This window comes from Urocitellus parryii, chromosome 6, assembly GCF_045843805.1.
Source record: "Urocitellus parryii isolate mUroPar1 chromosome 6, mUroPar1.hap1, whole genome shotgun sequence".
Taxonomy (NCBI): Eukaryota; Metazoa; Chordata; class Mammalia; order Rodentia; family Sciuridae; genus Urocitellus; species Urocitellus parryii.
Window position 1 is genome coordinate 64,883,544 of NC_135536.1, and position 23,025 is coordinate 64,906,568.

The 23,025-nt window shown below is 48.3% G+C and overlaps 1 protein-coding gene across 3 annotated transcripts in view; it reads left to right on the forward strand.

Annotated features, from left to right (window-relative positions):
• Positions 1–23,025, forward strand: part of Tmem229b (transmembrane protein 229B) — a 41,033-nt gene that overhangs the window by 12,759 nt on the left and 5,249 nt on the right. The window contains exon 1 of one of the 3 annotated variants that reach the window (XM_077799775.1): positions 14,353–14,439. The exons of the other annotated variants lie outside the window; for them this stretch is intronic. The gene's annotated coding sequence lies outside the window, so the exon portion shown is untranslated. Of the gene's footprint in view, positions 1–14,352; positions 14,440–23,025 lie in introns of those variants that run through there. 3 annotated transcript variants of the gene reach the window in all.

A 23,025-nucleotide genomic window follows, 5' to 3' on the forward strand; every position in this document is an offset into this window, starting at 1 on the left:
GCCTAGCATGCAGAAGGCTCTGGGTTTAATCCCCAGTTACACACACACACACACACACACACACACACACACACACACACAAAGCCCAAATACGTCATCTTTATTTCAAAAAGAGAATTAGGTTTTGGTAATGTATTACAAATGAACTTTTCACTTCTGTGTTGTCCAGTGGAACATTCTCAAGTCACTAGGAGTTATTTGGTGGGCTGTGTAGGATTCACAGAATGTCAGGCCTTCCAGGTCTCCACCTCTGAGTACCTGCAACACTCCCCAGCTACCATGGTGCTGTCTGTGCTGACCACCCTTCCCTTCTACTGGTCTGAAAGAAGGGCAGACGGGCATAGAACTAGGCCCTTCTGTGTAAAGGGATGACACATGTGGACTGGGGATGTAACCTAGTGGTAGGACACTTGCCTCGCATGTGCAAGGCCCTGGGTTCAGTCTACAGTGCTTCAAAAATAAATAATTAAATTAAATTGAAAAATAAAGTGCATGTTTGTCCTGCCTGCCCTGGGACTGTGGCTCACTGAGCTCTCCTCTCCCAACCGCAAGACAGCCCAGGGCCTCTGGGTGTGCCCCACGGTGTACATCCCCTCCACGACCTCTCCCCCAGTATGATTTCTTCTTAGCACTTGACCTCCTTAGATCTCTCATAACTTGAAAGAGAAAGAGGAAGAGAAGGGGAGAGGGGTGGAGGGGAGAGAAGAGCAAGGGGATAGGGAAGAGAAAGAAGAGGGAGGCTATCTCCTCATGTCTAGTCCTCCTCCAGCAGCTTCTCTCCTCTTCTTCACCAGCTGGTCTCTCAAGGTCACTGCCTCAGTTACTTCCCTTTGCAGCCTCTCCTTCTTAAACGTTCACTGAGACCTTGTGCGGCTGTCTTTCCAGTCCCTGTGCAACTTACTTTTGCAGTAGCCTCTGCTACTCTCCTGCCTCCACTTCCCTGGTGTCCCAGGGCCCTTTTGTGGGTGTCCTTCCTCAGCCGCCTTCTCGGTGCCTTGTCCTCCACCGGCCCTGTATGTCACCTCATATGTCTTCTCCCCAGCAGGCTGCTCCTCCGCAGCTCCATCTGGGTTCCCCACCCATCTCCAGCCTCCAGCTGGCCACTCTGTGTGTCCTGTTGGCATCTCAAACGTAAAACATCTGACATGCGGCTCAGCCTAGATTCCCAGACTGGTGCCTCTTTCTGCATCCACTTAGGGAATGACTCTGCCACTGCCAGGTCAGAAGTCTGGGTGTCATGCCCAACACCTCCCCTTAGCTCCTCCTCCCATAAATCACTCACGGAATCCTTTCAGTTCTGCTTTCTTACCAGCACTGCACTAATTGTGTGTTTCTTAATAGTCATCACTAAATTTGCCTTGGCTGCTTGACTCTTGTCAGCATTTAAGATTGCAACCCTAATTTACTATTCAGGTTGGATTAAGACCTTTAGAGGCCCTTGGTGCTGATGTCATTAGGATCTCACAAGTTACTCCAAAGAAATTAAAGCAATTCTAAATTATGATATAAAAACTGTTTTTAGAAACAACAAGATTTATGTGTGTGCTAAAGCCTCAGTAGCTTCTTTTTATTCTCTTTTTTTCTCCCTGCATGGTGCTGTGTATTAAACCCAGGGCCTCCCATGTGCTAGGAGCCACACACACAGCCCCTCCCTTTCTTTTGAGACAGGGTCTTGCTATGTTGTCCAGATTGGCCAAGAACTCCTAGACCCAAGTGATCCTCCTGTCTCAGCCTCCTGAGTACCTGGGTCTACAGTACAGGAGAGCACCCCCCAGTCTGGCTTGAATTATCAAGATTTTATCTGTGATTTTTTTTTCCTTTCTCCTCCCCTCCCCCCTCTCCTCCCCCCTCCCCCCCTTTTTTTTTTTTGCAGTTTTGGGATCAAGCCCAGAACCTCCTGCTTGTTAGGTTAGTGCTCTACCAGTGAGCTACATCCCCAGCTCCCCAAGATTTTATATTTCCAGTGTTTTCAAAACAATCATCCCACTGGGCTTCATGGCACACACTTGTAATCCCTAGCAACTTGGGAGTCTGAGGTGGGAGGATCACAAGTTCAAGGTTAGTCTGGCAACTTAGGGGACCCTGACTCAAAGTTTAAAAAAAATTAAAAAGGGAGAGATCCCTGATTTCAATCCCCAGTACCCAAAACACCAGGTAAATGAAATAAAACTATAAAAGCAGCTGGACCCATTTCTGTGCTCAGCACTCATATGCCAAACTACTTAGCATCCAGTGGTCTGTACATAATAGATGCGTATAAAGGATTTTGAACTAATAAATAAATGGACTTGAACAATAGATGGTTTCCTCAATTCCCTTTAGCCCTCAGTGAGTCTCTTTAAAGACTTTTTCAGCTGTCTGGCTGCAAAGTGGCCACACACAGCTGGGAGATTGAGCCTGAGGAGGGAGGGGGACAGTGCTTGTGTCTGGGATGGGGGTTATCTGGAATTAGGTGGTAGGAATGGTGGTGGGGAGTTGGAAATAGGGCATCTGCCCCAGAAAGCCTGTGTGAGATCTCAGAAGGGAGGATCCTGAAGGCCTAAGGCAGTGTGAACAGGACTAGCAATGAAACTTTTGAAATGAAATACCTTATAAAACCCAGAAGCTGTGGTTTAACCCAGACTCATTATTATGGGCTTGCAGACAACAGGTGTCAGAACAGCTTCAAAAGACATCCTCTACATGTAGCAGTAGACCCCAAAGTTTTAACCCTGTCTTCTGGCAGTAAGATGGAGGCCTCCTGGAAGACTGGGAAAGGGAAGGACTAAAACGACGGAGAAGCAAGAAAAGGGAAGGCCAAAATAGGAGAGAAAATGTGAAAAAGGTAAGAATCCCAGAACTGGAATTTTTGTGCCCAAGAAAACATCTGACGACCATCATTATTCTCCTTGGATTTGCCATTTATGTCTGTTCCAGTTCCATCCCAGTCACCCACTTAGAATTCCCAGGTATTTCTGGCCAGGCCACGGAGTGGGAATTCAAAGCTCTCTGAAACCAGGAGGTCTGTTTTGAGGGATACTGTCCAAGTGGAAGAGCATGGCTATGTTAGCCAAGCCCTGTTGAGTCACCTCATCTCCATGATTATTTTCCTCTTCCCACTCCCACCAGAAACAGAAACCCATTTGTCATTCAGCTGACATGTAAGAATGTTATTGCAAAAGCCACTCAGCTTTATTGGGAACAGTGGGGTATAAGAAGTCTAGCGCCCTCTCCGTGTCCTTAGGCTGCCTGTGATAAAGCTGCAAGACAAGACTTGGACTCGTTGAAAGGTAAAGGGGCATAGAAGTTGTCAATATTGTGACCCCAAAGCACAGCTTGACCTGAGCTATCCCAGGATCCTGGAGAATCAGGTGCCTTTAGGAGCTTGGAAAGAGGGATTCTGGTGGGTTAAGTAGGTTGCAGGGGCCTTTTGCTAAGGAGGGCAATTTTTTTTTTTTTCCTGTTTGGGAGGATAATCTTTGAGTGAGCACTGGAGGACAGGCAAATGTGGACAAATATCCAGGAGGGACCAGGACATTCCAAATGGAGGGAATTCTGTGAGCAGAGACCCAGAGGCAGGAGCGTGTGTTTAGGGGCCAGTGAGTTACAGACCAGCCTTGGTAGGGCCGAGGGCTGGTGCCAGGGGCAGCATCCACTTCCTTTTTCTTTGCAAAGTGGTTCACTTAACAAAATCTTACTGGGCATCTGTCTTGTGCTAGGCATTTAAAAAAAATAACTTGCTTCTGTGCTTGGCCTCCAGTTAAAAGGGAAATAAAAACTTTCCTAATTCTGAAAGTAATGCATATTCAGTATAGGGAGTTTACTTCCTTCATTGCTAAGACATTGAACTTTTCTTGGTTTTGTGGATTCAGTAGCTTCTCTTGTTCCCCAAAGGATACTAATAATACTTTTTAAAGCATCTCATTCTGTTGACCCTCCTGGTTTTGTTTTCTAGCTAGAACTTTTATGATATTAAATTTGGTGCTTCTTTCACAGCCTCACATACAGGCACTATATGAATGTCAACTGTTATTTCATGTTTTTATTTTTGGGGAGATGGTTTCTCCTGCTTTCTCTTTTCAGGGAGCCCAAGTCATTCCTTCTTTTTTCTTTTTTAAATATTCTTTTGGTTGTGTATGGATATGATGCTTTTTTTTTTTTATGTGGTGCTGAGGATGGCACCCGGTGCCTCACACATGCTGGGCAAGCGCTCTGCCACTGAGCCACAACCCCAGCCCCCAGTCATTCCTTCTTGTTTTCTGTTGTTGTATTGGATTTATTCTCCCTGGGACATGTCCTTTCTGTCATTTACAGGGTCTTGAGGGAGGCAGGTGTACTCTTGGCCTGCCCCGGAGGGCCTTGCATTTCTCTCAGGTTTTCTTTCTCGTGTCTCGGGTGTTATTAGTATCTGGGGTGGATACCCGGTGTATCCTTGTCACATGCAAGCTCTCACCGCCTGCCCAGGCCTGCCTCAGGCTGGTTCTAGGCTGTCCTAATGAATGTAATGGGTCCTGTTTCCTTTGTCAAAAGGAATGTTAATTATTTTCAACAGTCTAATTACAAGGCTAATGAGAGACTGACTGAGATAACATTCCCTTTAATTACTCTTGCCTAACTGCTGTTTGGAGCCATCCTTGAGCCTGTTGCCAGGCAGGGTGCTCTGTCAGTGGAAGGAGCTGTCCAGCAAGAGGCTCAGTGGAGCCAGGGTTGCTGGGCTTGAGGCTCAGGGCGGAAGTGCCAGGTGTGGCTGGCGTTGGCGCTCAGCCAAGTGCGGGCCAACCTTTGTCATGGGCCATTAGTTGAAGGAAAGGGGCAGTCCAGGCTCAGTCAGGTAGAGAGCAAACACTGCCCCACGTCAGCTGTCATTCCTCGGTCTTCCCTGCTGTTCCCCCCACCCCTCCCTGAGGGGCCAGGCTCCCTCACCCTTGAGAACCTGCACCCTCCCCCTCCCTCACAACCAGTTTGGCAAATGGAGACTCTCTGTCGAGTACTACCCAGGCCATGACCATGCAAAGATAGGGAGCCAATGGTCTAAATTGCTTTCTAAAATAAATTTTGGATCATACCCCTCCTCCTTTCCCTGGGAGAAATGCCACATGTCTGTGTTGTGACCCCTACTACCTTCCCAGACTGCGCTCTGCTGTGACCTTCCTGTGGTCTTTGAAGAACTAGGCCTGGATGAGCAGACCCTGGGAGGAGCCTCTCCTGAACCCATGGATGGACTTGAGTAGGCTGTAAGGGGCAGCTCATAGGAGATTGTCTTCCATGAGAAACCAGGCGAGGTGGCACATGCCTGTAATCCCAGCAGATTGGGAGGCTGAGGCAGAAGGATCTCCAGCCTCGGCAAAAATGAGGTACTAAGCAATTCAGTAAGATTTTGTCTCTAAATAAAATGCAAAATAGGGCCAGGGATGTAGCTCAGTGGTTGAGTGCCCTTGAGTTCAATACCTGGTAACCTCACCACCACCACCAAAAAAGAAATTATTATCAACTGAAGATGGCCCATTGCTTTAGGCCAACCAGATCCTGCTAGTTCCTCTATCCCCCCATCCCTCATGAATGGCATATGGGGAAAAAAGCCCTGGGAAGACCTTGGCCCTCCCATTTTCTAGCTTTGAACTTAGCTAAGTCCTTTCATTGAGTTTTGCTTGCTTTTGAGCCAGCTGGCGCTCATGCCTGTCCTGGGCTTGAGGAGGGACTGATGAGATGGCTTGTTGGAAGCCATCTGGCACATAGAAGGTGACCACTAAGTGTTGTAGAGTTTTTAAACCCTTCAAGCAGCACCTCCTAGTCTGACCTATAACCAGAGACCCAGGAGCTGGCCTCATTCACCAAGAACCAGGGCCCACTTCTAGCCTTTTGGAGACAAGTCAGTATTCAGAGAGTAGGTAGTGATTTTCATGAACAAAGAGTAACCCTCCCCTCCAGCTCACAACAGCAATCTTGGTTACCTAGACCTGTGCCTCTGGGAGGGAGAGAAGGCAGGTGCGTCTTCAGGAGCGGATTCTCAGGAATCCATCTTTAGTAATCTTCTGGTCACCCTTAGCGAATTCGAGAGCGGCCGTGTCCAGTAGAGTTTTCTATGATGATGGAAGGCTTCATATCTGCACCGTCCAATGCAGTAGACACTGGCCACGTGCAGCTGCTGACTACTTGAAAGGTGGCTAGTGCAAGTGAGGAATTAAATTTTTTTTATTTTATTCACTTTTACTAAATTAACATTCAAATTTAGGGAGCCACAAGTGACTGGTAGCTATCCAATTGAGTAGTCCAGTTCCGGAGTTTCTTAAAAAAACAAACAAAAAAATCGATTTGCGCATTACCTGTTCTTGGCTTGTGCCTTGTCTTGGGTCTTCATGAGTCCTATTCTCGGGAGATAGTCCAGGTGTGCTGGTTCGCTGGTCAAGGTCAGGTGAGTCATCCTGTCTACCAAAGGAGAAATGGCCCAGTCTGAACAGCAACCAGAAGGGAGAGCTGGAGTCCCTGAGGCACCAGTTCAGATTGATCACCTTGCTTGGAATCTCACCGTACTTATTCTGAGTTCCTCCCTTCCTGTCCCCCAGGGAAAGAGCTACTGGTTTTTATAGCAGCAGAGGTGGACAGGTGGTGTTCAAATATGTGATCCTTGGGCCAACCAGATGTATTCTAGATGGGGGAAATCACCTGCTCTAGGATGCTCTTGATTACAAGGGGCTCATTGGGCAAATGCTGTGCCACTGTGCTATGTGGCTTTACCATGGTTCGTATTATCTCTCACCTACTTTGGGGTCTTTTCACTTACTGGTCCCTTTACCCACTTTCCCCAAAACTTCTTGCATGGCTTCTTGTTAGTGAGATCAAATGTCCATGCTGCTTATCCTGAAAAATGACCAAAATTCAGGCAACAGATGTTGGTGGATAGGAATTAGGTTTATTCAAAGCCAGCCCTGAGGAAGACAAGAGGCTCTAACTCCTCAGAATGCCATAAGTTTTTATGGGGAGGGAAAGAAGGCGGTGAGGCTGCCGTCTGGGTGGGTCTTTGTCAGCTAGGTTGTGTATCTTTATGCAGTGACTTTTACCTTCTGCACTGGTTACTAGGGAAGGGTGTTACAAAGGTCATCTGGGGCTGAGCATTATAGGTAGCACACACCTGTAATTCTAGGCACTTGGGAGGCTGAGGCAGGAGAATTGCAAGTTCAAGTCCAGCATGGGCAATTTAACAAGACCCTGTCTCAAAATAAAAAATAAAAAGGACTGGGAATATAGCTCAGTGGTAGTGCACCCCCGAGTTGAATCCCCAGTATTGCAGAAACAGAACCCAAGGCCATCTGGGTCCTAAGAATCTAAAAACAGACTTAGCAGATAACATCTAGGTGGAGCTTCTCTTCACCCAAAGATCAGAGAGGGATGGAAGGGCAGAAGGGAGTGGGAGAGAAAAACAAACTCAAGGGAGCCCCTGTTGCATCCTCCTCGTTCTGATCTGGGCCTGAATGCTACTTCCTTGCAGAAGTTTTCTCCCCCCTCCAGGCACCACTTATTCATGACATAATATCAGATATTCTAACACGTGTGAGAGTGCTGATTTGTTGTCTGTCTCCCACTGGCCCTTGAGCTCCAGGGGAAAAAATTCTGTGTTATTCACACCTAGTACAGGGCCTGGCCTTTCCTAAGTACAGCCAGAATACAACAGCTTGAGTAAACAGGACCTCTTGGACTAGACTCCCTGGTTGTTTGGAAATCCCTGGGGTGGCTTGGCTGTGGAAGTCCGTGAGAAGCAGAGCACTGGTGTAACACTCCGCCCAGCCTTGTCCTCCACAAGATCCTCTGGACTTCTTTCTACCTGCACTGAAGTCAACCAAAGGCAGGCAGAAGTACACCTTCATGTTGTAGCTGAAGGTACAGTGTGGTGGGTTACCTGGGGTACACCCTAAGAATGTGGGCAGTCATGGGGGAAACTAAGGGTGAGGCCACCATCTTCTGGCTGACAGGAGGCTTGTGGTCTCCTGTGATGAGGGTTCCAGGGCCCCTGGCTGCTGTCTGAGATCTGCAGAGAGGATTATTGATGAAGGGGAGGTGAGGCAGTTCCTTACAGTAACACATGCCTCACTCTGGGACAGTGGCCAGGCAGCTAATTAGAGAGCCCAGCAGCTGTCCAGCCTTTTCAGGCAACATGCAGCAGCTACCCAGTGCCAGGGAGTGGGATGGCTGGGAAGGGAAAGAGGTGGACGTCCAGGGACCACCCTCCCAGGGGCAGGAATTGAGCAATCAGATGGATCAATTGTACTCAGAGGGATATGGGAAGGGGCATTTGGGGTATAGAAGCTGGATGGGAAGGAAAAGGCAGGGGAAGAGGGTGGCAGGACAAGGTGGCCTCTGAGTGAAACAGAAGATAGGGCAAGATGTCAGGCAGCTGGGAAATCAGGCCCACGCCCAGAGGGAGGCTGCTGAGTGGAAGACAAGGTCAAGTGCAGTCGGGGAGCTGCTGCCATCCCCACCCACTTTCCTATGCTCCCTCCTTGCTTCCCAGGGAGATCTGGCTGGATAAGGCCTTTCCCTGGGGGGAAGCTACTCGTGGTCACTCCTTGGTTTGGGAAGTTGCCAAATCCACTAGTGCTTAGGGTTGGTCTTGCCATAGGATAAGTAAAAGCAATTGCTTTGCGTCCTGTGGGAAAAACTGGGAGACTCCCTAAAGGGTCTTTGGGGCTCATTTTATTTTGTGGGCACCTGGGTACAGGGAAATGTATATAATATGAAATATATTCATTCTTTTTCTGATCCCTACAGAACCCTAAAACCTTTGGAATCTCCTGAGTGATAGGAATGTCTTTTGTTATTTATCAGAGCCCCTTTAACAACACCTGGTGGTGCAGGAGGATAGCAGATTGGGGACCAGTCTCAGCCACTTAGTGAGGCCCTGTCTCAAAAACAAACAAACAAACAAGCACCACCACCAAGGACAACAACAAAAGGCTAGAAAGGTAGCTCAAGGGCAAAGTGCCACTGGAGTTTATGCTGATAAAATACTTGGGGTGGGGTCTCCTAACTGGCCTCTGGACGGGAGAGCCAATCACCAAAAACCAAGAGATCAGAAGATTAAAGGATTGGAACTTTTAGTCCCATCCACCAACTTCCAGGAAAGGGGGGTGGGTGGGTAGGGAGGGCTGGAGATGAAGCTCTATAAAAACTCTTGAACAAAGTTTAACGAGCTCCTCGGTTGCTGAACACGGAAGTTACTAGCGGGGTGAACTGTACCTGCTTCAGGTATGTGTTTCCATAAGTTCTGTGAGCCACGCCGGCAAATTAATCAGACCCAGGCAGGAGTCATGGGAACCCTAGTTTGTCGCCAGTTGTATATGTGACAAGTCGGGCCTGGTGGCTCACGTCACTTGGGAGGCTGAGGCAGGAAGATCACAAGTTCGAGGCCAAACCTTAAGAACTTAGCAAGACCCTGTATCAAGATAAAAAAAATAAAAAGGGCTGGGGATGTGGCTCAGTGGTAAAGCCCCCTTGGATTCCATCCCTACTACCAAAAAAAAAAAAAAGGTATAAATGACAACCTAAGTTTGATTGGCATCTGAAATGGGGGCAGTCTTGTGGGACCGAGCCCTCAAATGTGGAGTCTGGTATTATCTTGGGTTAGATAGTGTCAGAGTTAAAATGAATTGTAGGATAAGTACTGCTGTCCCGTGGAGAACTGTGTGGTGGCTGGGGAGGGGACAGGGTAGACCAGTCACAGGTATTCTGTGTCAAGTGTGAGTATATTTTTCCCTTTACTGGGAGATTTGGCGGTGGGGGGGGGGTGTTAAAGAAGAGGAGGGTGGGAAAGAAAAGAGGTTGGCATTTGCCACACACTTTCCTGCTGTAGTCTTAGGTTCCAGGCCATGGAGGTAGGAGGGGCCAAAGGATTTGGGTTCTGGTCAAAGAAGCAGAGACTCAATCCTGCAAGCCCAGCTTACCCTAAATAGTTACAGAGGAGAGAAAACGATGCAGAGGGAATTTCCTGCCAGCAGCTGCTGGTTAAACCTCTTTGGGAAATGAATCCTCGTGCGTGAAAACTGGCTGTGCCTTTTGAAAGTTGTAGCAATAACAGAGTAGGCATTGTTATTCTCTGGCCTGGCCCCCTGCCCACGTAGGAGCCTGCAGTGTCTCTCAGGATGCCTGCTTTGTAGACCCAATCTTATGGTGTGCAGCAGGAGTGAACCTTTGTATGATAGCACCCTAGGAATTAGAGACAAACACCAGACATTGCTAAGCTTGGTTAATAACCCTGGATGACTCCATCACCCAACAATCTAGCTGGATCCTCCTCCATCTTGTCTATCTATCCCGCAGAAGTTCCGTAGTCTCTAGGAATTCATCATCTGGTAAGGCATACAGTCACATACGGAATAATTTTCAGATGGAACACATGCCAAAGGAAGCATGGTCAAAGTCCGGGGGGAGCATTGGTGATGGGATGAGCCCAAGGCTGTGGGACGGCCTCACAGGGGAGTAAGGTGCAAACAGGGTCTGGAAGGAACAGGAGTGGGGTGGGCTGCTGAAGAGGCAGAAGATGACAGGGCTGGACACCACATGTGGTTCCTGCTGCTTCAAGTTCTCAGGAGCACCTCAGGCATTTGATGGAGAAGCTGGATAGAAAAAGTCAGCTGCATGTAAAGCAAGAGACTGTCAGACTGGGCGGAGTGGTGCCCGCCTGTCATGCCAGCGGCTCGGGAGGCTGAGGCAGGAGGATCTCAAGTTCAAAGCCAGCCTCAGCAAAAGTGAGGTGCTAAGCAACTCAGTCAGACCCTGTCTCTCAATAAAATACAAAATAGAGCTGGGGATGTGGCTCAGTGGTTGGGTGCCCCTGAGTTCAATCCCTGGTACAAAAAAAAAAAAAAAAAAAAAAGACTCTCAGGATGGACTGAGTGATGACATTGAATGAAAGGCCTGTGCACTGTATTACATTAGACAAAATATGGCCTCTTCAGACATGGTGCTGGGAAGCCTGGAAATCCATATCTAGCAAAATGAAATTAAACCCCTGTCTCTCACCTTGCACAAAACTCAACTCAGAGTGGATCAAAGACTTAGGAACTAGAACAGAGACACTGTGCCTAATAGAAGAAAAAGTAGGCTCAAATCTTCAACACGTTGGTTTAGGAACTGACTTCCTTAAGAAGACTCCTAAAGTGCAAGAAATAAAAATCAAGAATCAATAAATGGGATGGAATCAAACCAAAAAGCTTCTTCTCAGCCAAGGAAACAACAATTTGAAGAGAGAGCCTACACAATGGGAGAAAATCTTTACCACAAGCATCTCAGATAGAACACTAATCTCTGGGATATATAAAGAACTCAAAACACCCCCCCCCAAAAAAAAGCACCCAACTAATACAATCAATCAATGGGCAAAGGAACTGAACAGACACTTCACAGAAGAAGAAATACAAAACTACACTAAGATTTCATTTCACTCCAGTGAGAATATAAGTTATCAAGAATACAAGCAACAATAAATGTTGGCGAGGATGTGAGGAAAAGGCACACTCATACATTGCTGATGAGACTGCAAATTGGTGCAACCACTATGGAAAGCAGATGGAGATTCCTCGAAAACTTGGTATGGAACCACCATTTAACCCAGCTATCCTATTCCTCAGTTTTAACCCAAAGGACTTAAAATCAGCATACTACAGTAATTCAGCCACATCAATGTTTATAGCAGCTCAGTTCACAAAAGCTGAACTATGGAACCAACCTCTGTGCCCTTCAACAGATGAATAGATAAAGAAAATGTGGTATATATACACAATGGAATATTACTCAGCCTTAAAGAAGAATTCTTCTTTAAGCCCAAAACATGTCACATGTGACGCCTCCACCTTTCACTTTCCTCCAGTGCAGTGGCCCTGGGGGAGACCAAGTGGGTGCCCCCACAAAGCTCACTTACAGGGGGTGTTTAAGTTTCCCAACCTGCCCTTACCCTTACACTTCTCAGTATTTGCCTGTAAATGGATGGAGCTGGAGAATATCATGCTAAGCAAAATAAGCCCATCCCAAAGAACCAAAGGCCGAATGTTTTCTCTGATACGCAGATGCTAATCACAATAAGATGGGGTGGGCTAGGGAAAAATAAAAGTACTTTGGATTAGCCAAAGGGAGTGAAGAGGAGGAGGGTTGGGGTAGGAAGGTTAATAGAATGAATCGGACATTATTACCCTGTGTGCACATATGATTATATGATCAGTGTAATTCTACATCATGTACCATCAATCAGAACAAGAAGTTATACTCCATTTATGTATGATGTTTCAAATGCATTCTACTGTCATGTATAACTAATTAGAACAAATTTTAAAAAAGAAAAGATCTGTGCAGACGGTGCCTTAAGGATGAGGCTTGGGTGGGAAGCAGTTTGGAGGCATACTGTACAGGGAGAGGGGTGACCAGTGCATGGGAATTGGGGTTTGAATCAAATGTATGAGTTAGGACAAGCCTCAGTGTTTTCACCCCTAGAATGGGGGGGCCATTTCTGCCCTTCCTGTCCCACAGGCGTCCTGAGAGAATCATGAGGTGATGTACTTGAAAAAGCCTAAGTTCTGCTTTGTGAGTTGCTGAAGGGCTCTTCACGTATTTGTGTGCTCCAAAAACTTCCGGCTCTGTCCCCTACGGCCTGCTCTTGAGGGCCAGGGAGTGTCAGAGGGAGCTGGGACAGCTTGTGCTCTTGCAGGGACCCCTGCTCCACCAGCATCTTGTCCCCCCCCCACTGGGGAACTGGCAGCAGGGGGGCTTCGGTCCAGGAAGCAGGAGGCTGGCTCCTGGAGGGACCTGCTCTGACCTTTGGGGCTTCATCTGCCAGGGCAGCACCTCAGCCAGCAACCGGCTTCCAGGGCTGACTGCAGCCCCAGCCAGGCCCTGCTGGCAGGATGTGGTCTTTGGTTTCTGTTTCTCTTTTGACTTGTGGTTTACTGTGGGCTGCTTAGGGCTCAGGGAAAGGGAAGTTGCCCATGGGTGACTGGACACCCCAAGCTGTGGGTCATGGCGTTGCTGGTAGGAGGGCGCCTCTGACACGCCCCGTTAAGGTCCTTTCCTGGAGGTGGTAGGTATGTGCCTGGGTGACCTCTGCCCACCATCAGGCAGGCTGGGAGAGGGGAGGGGGCCGGACAGGTGGGGGAGGGCTGGAGGTTCCTGTTCCTGGAGGACCTGGGGAGGGACAGGCAAGGCAGAGCACAGCAGCCCAAAGCATGTCACATGTGACGCCTCTGCCTTTCACTTTCCCCCAGTGCAATGGCCCTGGGGGAGATCCATTGGGGGCCCCTACCAAGCACACTTACAGGGGGTGTTTAAGTTTCCCAACCTGCCCTTGCCCTTATACTTCTCAGATCCCTTGCTGCCTCCTAAGTTGTCAGCTTAAGGGACAAAGGGAGAGGATTTGCTGCTTTCAGAGCCAAGGGGAGGGGAAGGGAGCCTGGGTGTCACTACAGGCTGGCACCTCTGTGGTCCACCCTGCTTGGGTGGTCAAAACATGGGGACGAGTGAGAAGGGCCACACACTGTTCTCAGCTTCTCTTGGCAGCCACCCTGCTGGGCCGAGGCCCTGTGCAGACAGTGCTGTGTCAAGGGGATTTCCCAGGAAGCCTCAGCACCTTCACATTAGAACAAAGAGTCTGGGCATCCGTCTGTCTTAGATGGTCAAGACTTGGAGATATTAATAAAAACATATATGCAGCAAGAAACCTTACAAAGTAAGATTTATACTAGCTTGTAGCCAGTTGTCAGTCTTCATAGGAAGGGCCTCAACAATAATAATGTGATAAATATTGGAGAGGTGGGTTACAGTAAGAGGCTTAGCACACATTTTGTTTGCCTGTTTTTCTGTGTTGTTGTATTTGATCCCTAAAACGCTAAAACAAACGCCCTACCTTGTCTGCCTTCTGTGAGGTTCTCAACTGTCCTTGGTAACAGATGTCCCCACTGCAGGGTGAAGGTGACAGTGTAATTGGAAGCTGAGAATTGGAGCTGGATTCTAAAATTATATCCCTTCTGAGATTTACAAGTATGCACACGTTTTCATTCACTCATGGCCCAAGAAGCCCTCAGTTCTAATCCCACACGTGAATTACGCAGGAAAGGTCCCAGGCTTTCATGGCTGGATTAACCAGACCTGAGCACACAGGGCAGTAGAGGTGAGATGGTAGGTTCTAGGTTCCTGGTGACCTGGTACAGAGCCCTGAGCCTTGGATTTAACTCTTGGGCTGGCCTGGTGGCTCGGAGCTGGGGCGGATTAAGCTAATAAAGGCCTCCTCTTTCATTCCCAGGGACTCAGGGAAGCTACCCTCCTATCAGCCAAGGATCAGCTGAGCCCTGGGGCTGATGCCTGCCCACATTGCTGAGAATGGCACGGAGGCCCAGTCTGGCAACAAAACAAAGGTTAAGCCGGGACACTCCTGCACAGTGACCCTGATGCCTGTTCTGAGCTTCACACTCAAGGGTGTGATAAGTGAGTATGTTTTAGGTACCCAGGGGTCCTGCCGGACCCTGTCTGCCTGCCCAGCATCCCATCAGCATGGATCTGGGGGTTCTAGTTCTAAGCCTGCTTTCCATCCAAGGGGATGGAAAGCCCTCTCACAGGGCTACAGTTCTGGAATTGTAGAGGAGTGTTGAGCAATTTCAGGCCACGTCACTGTTGGAGTCATTGTATAGCCCCCTGGCCTCCCAAAACTGGGCCAGACCCAGATTGGTTGAAGTGAGTGAAGCAAGAAATCCAGCACCTGGAAGAGGGCATCTCCCTGCATTCTTTCTTATCATTGGCTCCTGGAGACCCTGAGCGTCAGGTTTTACCTCCCTGCAGTAGGAGCTGTGCCTTAACTGGAATTCGGATTCTGTCTACGCGCTGCGAATTCAAGTGGCGCCACCCATCCAGAAGGCCTTGGGTAGAACATCCAGTGCCCTGGCAGGTGAGGGAATTTGTGACGCTGACGCTGTGATAAAAGTGACTCCCAGGGAGTCAGCAGGGGCAAGTCCTCTTGCTTTCAGCAGTTTCTCTTCCTAAGTCCAGACAAGCCCCACAGAAGGTAGGAGAAGGTCCTTGACTGTGCAGCCTCAGCTGGACTTATCTCCAGTTTTCCTTGATGGTGCTTGAAAAAATAACCATCGGCTGCCTTCCAGAGGTCTGTCTGACCTGAAGACTGTTATGTCTGTGCAGAACAGACGATCCAATGGTGGGCTGGGGGACCAGCAGGAAGGGAGCCCCTTGCAAGGCAGGCAGGCAGAGCTGGAGCTTTGGCAGTCTTGATTGGATAAGCATTTAGGAGCTTGTGGGATGGTTCATGGGGGCCCAGCATCTTAGATTCCATGCAGGAGTTTGCAGAGAGAGTAAAAGAATAACCAGGTATTTCTCAGCTGCAGGCAGGTCTGACTCTCCCAGTTGAAAATTTACAGCTCAGGGCCAGAATCTGTTTCCCATGCAGCCTGAGCTTGGAAAATCAGTTTGTGACTCATGGGCTTTTCAGGGAGATGTTGATTTGTAGCTGGGGTAACGTGGGTGAACCTGGACTGGAAGAGGGAAAATGGGTGTGGGGAGATGGCCATGGAGGCCACTGGAAATGTAGTGACCCAGATGGTAGACCTATTCCCCCCGTGAGACAGGCTCCCTGAGCAATCTACACTATGAGCCTTAAGGCTTTTGTACCCTTTGGTCCAGTGATTCCATTTCTGGAATTATTCACTCTGAAGTCTTTCATTAGCAAGTAGTCTCAAAGAAGAAAATGGCTAAATTCTTTTGTTAACAGGCATAAAAGATATTTCTGGAATGTCGTCTGTAATAGCAGAAATGGGGCATAATTGTTTCTTTGCTGAACATCTTGGTTAAGTAAATTGTTTTTCTTTCCACTTGGTGGAATATTACATAGCCACTCTAATTATAAGCACATATGGCTACAAAACCACTTGGAAAACAATGTTGATACAATAAGTGAAAATGTCGGGCTATAGAATGAGTACATTATGGTAACTTGTAGAATACGCACATGGGGAACGACTGCAGGGGCACGTGATGATGGTTGGTTGGTTTCATTAGGAATGCTTTTCCTTTCTATGATGCATGGATCAGCCTCTTTTAAAACCATTCAATTGGGGTGACTGAAGAGTATACCATTAATAGTGACCTTCTTTAAAATGTGGGCTTAGGAGAGGTTTTTGCTTGCTAAGTCACATGCTTGCTAGGTGAGTGTTTCACCACGGTGATACATTCTGAGCCCCCTAATAATACATTTTTAAATTCTAGAATTAAAATTTTCAGGGTGGGCCTGTTTGTGCTCATGCATCCATCCCCCATCCATCCCTCATAGGTCTTATTGCAGGGATCTAGGCAATGATGACCCAGCAGTGAAAACAAAGCCCAGGGCCTCAAGGGGCCTTCATTCTAATTGGGGAGGAAAAGACCATAAATAAATAGTGAAAGTTCTATGAAGAAAATAAAACGGGATGATGTGAATGGCAGGGAAGCTATTTTGCTTCCTGAGCTGTGGATCCATTCCTTTAGCCTTCTTGCCCACCCCGCTCCCCCATGCCTCCCAGCTGGGATTTGCTGAGCATTTGAGCCTTCTGAAAAATCCTCTGTGTGGAATGTTTCTTTCTGACACTGGCTGCTGCTGCTCTGGGCAGATGGCTCCTCTGGGCAGCCTGTACACGGGCCGCTGCTCTTGGCTGGCATTTCCGTAGGAGAGCTGGGCCATCTGAGATGCTAGTAGCACCAGGGTGGGTCGGCAGTAAGGAACACTGCGTAATGTGTGCCAGGTGAGGGGTCTTTGAATGGTTCATGCCTTGAAGCCCTGAGGGATGGTCCTGTGAGGGTCAGCTTTGACCTTCCAGGACCTTTGTGTGTATTCTGCCAGAACTTGCCTGAGGAAGGGACTGGGAGCCTTCAGTAGCTCTGACAACCAGTTCTGACCTTCACTGATTATCCATCTATCAATGTGCATCCTTCTGGCTTCCTATTGATTCTCCAGATGCCATCCCAACTATCCAGAAGCTTGGAAAATGGTCGTGTCCTTAGAGGTGCCTGGAGATGGCCTCTGAGGAGGAACAGTGTGCTGATTAGGGATGAAGACTCTGGAGCCAGCCTTGTGGATTTTGAATCCCAGAGTTGTTTTTATAGCCATTAGTTATAGGCCAATTAGCCTCTTGCTTCCTCACTTTCCCCAACTGTAGAACGGGCTGGAGGACTATCTGAGTCAATGCATGAAAAGCGCTGAGAAAAGCGTTTAGTTATTATTGTGACAGGAGGTGAAGTGAGGACCCCATCTAGGCCTGCAGTGTCCCTGATTTACGGGGGTCCTCCTGGGGGGTACCCACAGCAAGAATGGTCGAGGTCAGGGGCATCTGAGCCCACCAGTGGCCACGAGCATTTCCTCCTGCTTGCTTTCCTTCTAGCCCTGAAGCAAGCCTGGGTTTTCCTCCTCCTACCCTGAGGACTGTAGGGAACGCTCAGGATGATCTCCGGCCTTACTCCAGACGGAGAGAGCTGCCCTCTCCTCACTGACTCCACTGATCCTCGCGTGGAGTCCACCTGGGGATGGGATCCAGAGTCTCAGAAGCTTTGCCCTAGGGGCCTCCTGCAAGGCCTCTGTGTCTCCCCAGAGAATGGATTTAAGGTGCCTGGGGACAGGGAGTGAAGCTTGAGAAGCAAATGGGGTGAAAGAAATCCTGTCCAACCTGGCTGCGTGGGAGGGGAGGCTTGATTTTCCAGCAAATTGCTTCTCTGGACAAAAATTCCCAGAGTCATTATGCTGTGGCACCTTAGCTTCCTGGAATCAGATGAGAGTTTTTGGCAAAACCAAGGGCAATCATTCCATCTGGCATTGCCTCCAGCCCATCTCAGGCTCCCATGGCAGTCTCACCTGCTCTCTGCCCTGAGCCACCCTGTGGATGAGCTCAGCAGGCTCTGAGAGAGCAGCAGGTGAGACCCCTCATCTCGCCTGGAAGCAAGTGTCCATGCACACACAGGTGGACAGGCCCTCTTTCACCCTTTCAGAGCATTTCAGAGCAGGACACTGAAAGCCTCCTCTCCCCTCCCCATCACCTGTTCCCGTGGACGGTAGTTGGCTGCTCTGGCCAATCACCTCGAGCCCTTTGCAGGAACACTGTGTTCCTAGCCCTTCATCATCAAGCATGAGGGCTCTTGGAATCGAGTGTTAGTTCCCAAAACCCTACTTGTGAAACCATCCGCTCCTCTCCAGATGCTTTTTCATGCTTCTAGTCCTGCCATGCTTGTCCTCTTTACTCCACCCTGAATTTTCTTTCCTGGGCTGTCCTGACTTTGTGTCACAGTCCTCAGGATGGTTGTGTTTGTCACCAGAGAAAAGAGGCCAACATCCGTGGAGCTGCTGGTTCTAGCCCCGGCAGGCTCTCCCAGGGCTCTGGTTCCAGGGCTGAGCAAGGAGGTATGGGAATGGGCCCAGGGGCAAAGGGGGCTGGGGGGGCAGGGCAGGGAGTTGGGGCCTGTGGGGTCCAACAGAGGGTGGTGAGCTTGTCCTGGCTCAAAGGTTAGGCACAGGTCCTGTGATGATAAGGAGTGGGATTGGGAGTGGAGCTAAGAACCGGAGTCCGTGCCCTGTACCTTATCTTAACATCTCCCACCACTCTGAACCGTAGCCTTCCAGTGACACTGTCTCATCTTCATATGTCTTCACCCCTATGTTCTGCCCCACAGCCAGGTCTTTCAGTTGCCCCCAACCGTCTTGTGTGGACCAGCTGTGTTCTCCTGACACAACCCCTCGGACAAGGTCTGACCTTGCCTAGGTATGCCTCCCCCTGCCCCACCTACCCAAGTGCTTCCCGCTGCCCAGAAATAGAGTCCGGTCCTGGGCTCTCCCTGTTCTCACCTCCCAGCCTCTCTTCTGTTCAGAGCCTGCCCTCTTTAACCCCAGGTTCCTCTCTCCCTTTGATGGCTACCTCTTTTATCTTGCTTCTGCTGACAAGGTTTTGGGGTCCCATTCTTCCAGGTCACCTGGGAGTCTCTGGTTTGTTCCTAGCTGGAAAACCATTCTTGGTCACCCCAGGAAGATGAGATCAGAGACAAGGAGAGCGCGGTTTAAAATCTGCACGAAGGTGGGGGCTGGTAGGAGAGGAGATCGGGGAATGTCAGGAGTGAGAGCCCCTTTCCTACCCAGGATCCCGGGCTGCCTTTTCCTCCTGCTTCAGGGGGAAGAGGGTTTGTGTGCAGATCAGGTGGGCAGGACTGAGTTAGGGCAGGAGGCCCAGGGATCTCTGAATCATTGTTCCTGGGCCACCCACCTCAGGGCTATCAGCCTTTCTTGTGTTTCCCTAGAGCCTGAGACTGTTCTCGCTCACCTGGGTAGTGGGGGTTCAGGATAAAATGAGGGTTTGAGAGAATGCACCAGGAATGTTCACCCTTTTATTCTACCCTCTCTTCAAGCCTAATCCTCAGAGGACTGGTTCTGATGCCCTTCCCTTTTAATTCAGCACCCCACCGCCACAGGTCACTGGAAGCTCCCACTGACTGTCCTAAGCTCTATGGGGAGTTTTTGCGCCTCGAGGGAGTGCTGTATGTGGGATTATTGTTTTCACATGGTTTCTTAATTCACTGGCTTGGTGCTCTAGATAGGGGGAAAGATCTAACCTGCTTGGCAGGTGAGGGCTTCGGGCACAGAGATCCTGCCTCAGGTAGGAGATGGCTCAAAGCAGAAGGGCCTGTCCAGAAGCCTGTCTCTGTGCCAGAAGGGACAGCTACACTTTCTGGAGTGTTTACTGTAGTAAAGAAGTATGTGTGTATACCCTGTTTATTTATTTTTATTTTTAGCTCTATCACTGAGCTATATCCCTAGCCCTTTTTATTTTGTATTTTGAGACAGTGTCTTGCTAAATTGCCAAGGCTGGCCTTGAACTGGGCAATCCTGCCTTAGCCTCCCCAGGGAGTACAGGCATGCACCACCATGTTCTGCCAAGTACTACATATCTAGCAGCTCATTCATCTTCACAGTAGCCTGTGATAGTTACTCTGTTATCCTCATTTTATCTGTAAGGAAGCTGAGGTGTGGAACTATCAGGTAACTTGCCTTAGATCCCTCAGGTGGTGAGTATCAGTCAGGACTCAGACCCAGGCAGTTAGGACCCAGGCCCTTGAGCTTAACCCCACCTCACATTCAGGCCTGGGTCGTAGTTTGTTGTTGGGAAAGACTCAGGAGGGAAGAATCTGCATTAATTTTACTGACTTCAGTGTTCCTGAGGTCCATTTGTTTGGCAAATTTCTTGAACATCTTTTGTATACAAGATCCAAAGAATATTAAGACATATTCATTAACAAAGTTTTTATTTTTTTTCCCCTTCAGTGCTAAGGATTAAATCCAGGGCTTGCACATGCTAGGCAAGCACTATATTGCGAGCTACATCCCCAAACCCAGCAAGTATTTATAAGATAACATTTTATTTTTACTTGCTCTTAGGAAACTTTTTAAGATCATACAGAAAACAAATACAAGGAAGAATCACATACATTTTTACCATCCACAGATGATTTTTGCTGATTTTGGTGGTGGGGGGGTATTTACATGGATGTACACCTTTGCAAAATCAGTCATGTTAAATACTCAGTTTTGAATCCTGCCCTTTTCTCTCTCTTGAGCCACATCCCCAGCCCCCTGCCCTTTTCTCTTAACATTGTAAGAAATGTTTCTCAAGTGTCTACTCGAGCTGGGCTTCAGATGAATCATGACAAAGCCCCGTGCTTCTGTAGCCACAGACAGGTGAGCAGAGAGGGCAGCAGACAACTCTGGGGTCTTGGGGAGGATTGTGGGTTCATGGGCCATGGCGGATGATGGCAGATGGGAAGGGCATCCTAGGGAACAAAAGCAGCAAGGTAGAGATTCAGAGGACAGGCTCGAAGGCAGTGCTGGGTTGTGAAGGGCTTTGCTAGCCATCCTCAGGGTTGGTGATATTGGTAGGTTTCAAGTGGGGAGAAACCTCAAGTGGCATTTGAGACAGATTGCCTTTCTATACACATCAGTCCTGTGATTTGAATTGGGAGGGGGCAAAGTGGGGAGACTTTCAGAGTTATCCAGGTGAGACATGAGGAAGGCTTGAACCAGAGTTAGCAACAATGAGAAGAGAGGAATGAAGAGGAGACTGATTCCAAAGAGATGTAACAAGTAGAAAGGGCAGGAATTAGTGGCTTTGCCATATGATCTGCCTTGACCAATGAGATGGTGGGATGCCTTAATCAGGCTTTAAAATTTGGATTATGTTTTTATGGTTGAGATTTTAAAAAAGGATTTTAATATTAAAATTGTTTTGAATTGACACATAGTAATTGTACATATTTATGGGTTACAGTGTGACATTTTTTTAGTTGTTGATGGACCTTTATTTTATTTGATTATTTATACGTGGTGCCTCACACAAGAGGCAAATGCTCTACTGCTGAGCTACAACTCCAGCCTCAGTGTGACATTTTAATACATGTATACAATGTGTAATGATCAGGTCAGGGTAATTGGTATATCCATTGCCTCAAATATTTATCATTTTTTGAGAACATTCAAAATCCTTTCTAATAGCTGTTTTGAAATGTATAATTAATTGTGGTCAACCACAGTTACCCTGCTGTGCTACAGAACATTAGAAATGATTCCTCCTATCCTGCTCTACCCTTATACCCATTAGTCATCCTCTCTCCCGCTATTCCTTTCCCCTCCTTGACCAGAGTCCTGATAATGTGTAGTTGGGCTTGCTTGCTCTTGTGCTGCTGTCCTTACCTAGAAGGGTATGCCCAGCCTAGTCTAGTTGGCCTCGCAGGAGGACGAAAGACTGGTGGAGGACAGCTACCTGCTAAACCTCCCAGCCAAGCATAGAACAGAGACCCAGATGACTCACAGCCTCATGATCAAGGCCAGCCAAGATCTGCCAACCCACAGAGCTGCAATAGTAAATGATAGGAGATTTAAGCTAGTTTGGGAATGATTGTTAGGTGGCCATTGCTAACCAATTAAAAAAAGTCCTTATTCTTGTGTCGAATGTGCAACTGGGTACCGGGCACCATGCCAGGGACTGGGATGGCAGTGCTGAACCACACAAATAACCTTACTCAGAAACTTGGGTTGGGGGTTGGTGGGGGGTGGGGGATGTGAAAGGGGAAGAGAGAGTGATTCAGGGCCTCTGGCTTCTAACTGGGTGCATGGTGATGTCATTAATCAGAATGGGGTTAGAGGAGGAAAATAGGTTTGATGGGGGGAAAAAGAATGAGTTTGATTTAGGAAAGGAGACATTTAGGTGGAGGTGTCCAGGAAAGAGCATGATATAGCCAGGTGCGGTGGTGCACCCCTGTAAACCCAACAACTTGGGAGGCTGAGCCAAGGAGGATCACAAGGTCAAGACCAGCCTAAGCAATTTAGCAAGACCTTGTCTCAAAGTAAAAAATAAAAAGGGCTGGGGAGGTAGCTCAATGGTAAAGTGCTCCTGGGCTCAATTCCCAGTACAAACACACACACACCAAAAAAAAAAAAAAAAAAAAAATGCTAGGAAGAGCACAGTGCAATGCATAAGGGGAAGCAGGTATCGTTGCAACATGGTCTGTGTTATCTGAAAGATGAGGCTGGCATTCCCAGACAGGTGGGCAAACTGCAGATATCATTTTCTTAACCTCTCAGTTCCCTGGCCCATCTTGGAAAAGGGTTGACACATGTTAAGCCAAAAATTCTTTGGAAGCTGGCAGAGTTTTTCCTACTCTTTTTTTTTTTGTACCAGAGCCTTGAGCATGCTAGGTAAGTACTCTACCACTGAGCTACATCCCCAACCCTTTTTATTTTATTTTGAGACAGAGCCTCACTATATTGCCATGGCTCACCTTGAACTTATGATCCTCCTGCCTCTGTCTCCGGGATTGCTGGGATTAGAGGTCTGCACACCCATGCCTGACCAGAGCTTCCCATTTTTGTTGTAATCCTGAACTCTCCTATATCCCCCTCTGCCTAAATAGGACATACCATTTAGAGAGTTCTGCTCAGGAGAGACCTGTGCCAATGATCGCAAAATGTAACTGAAAAACAGCCACTGCTCTCAAGGAGTTCAC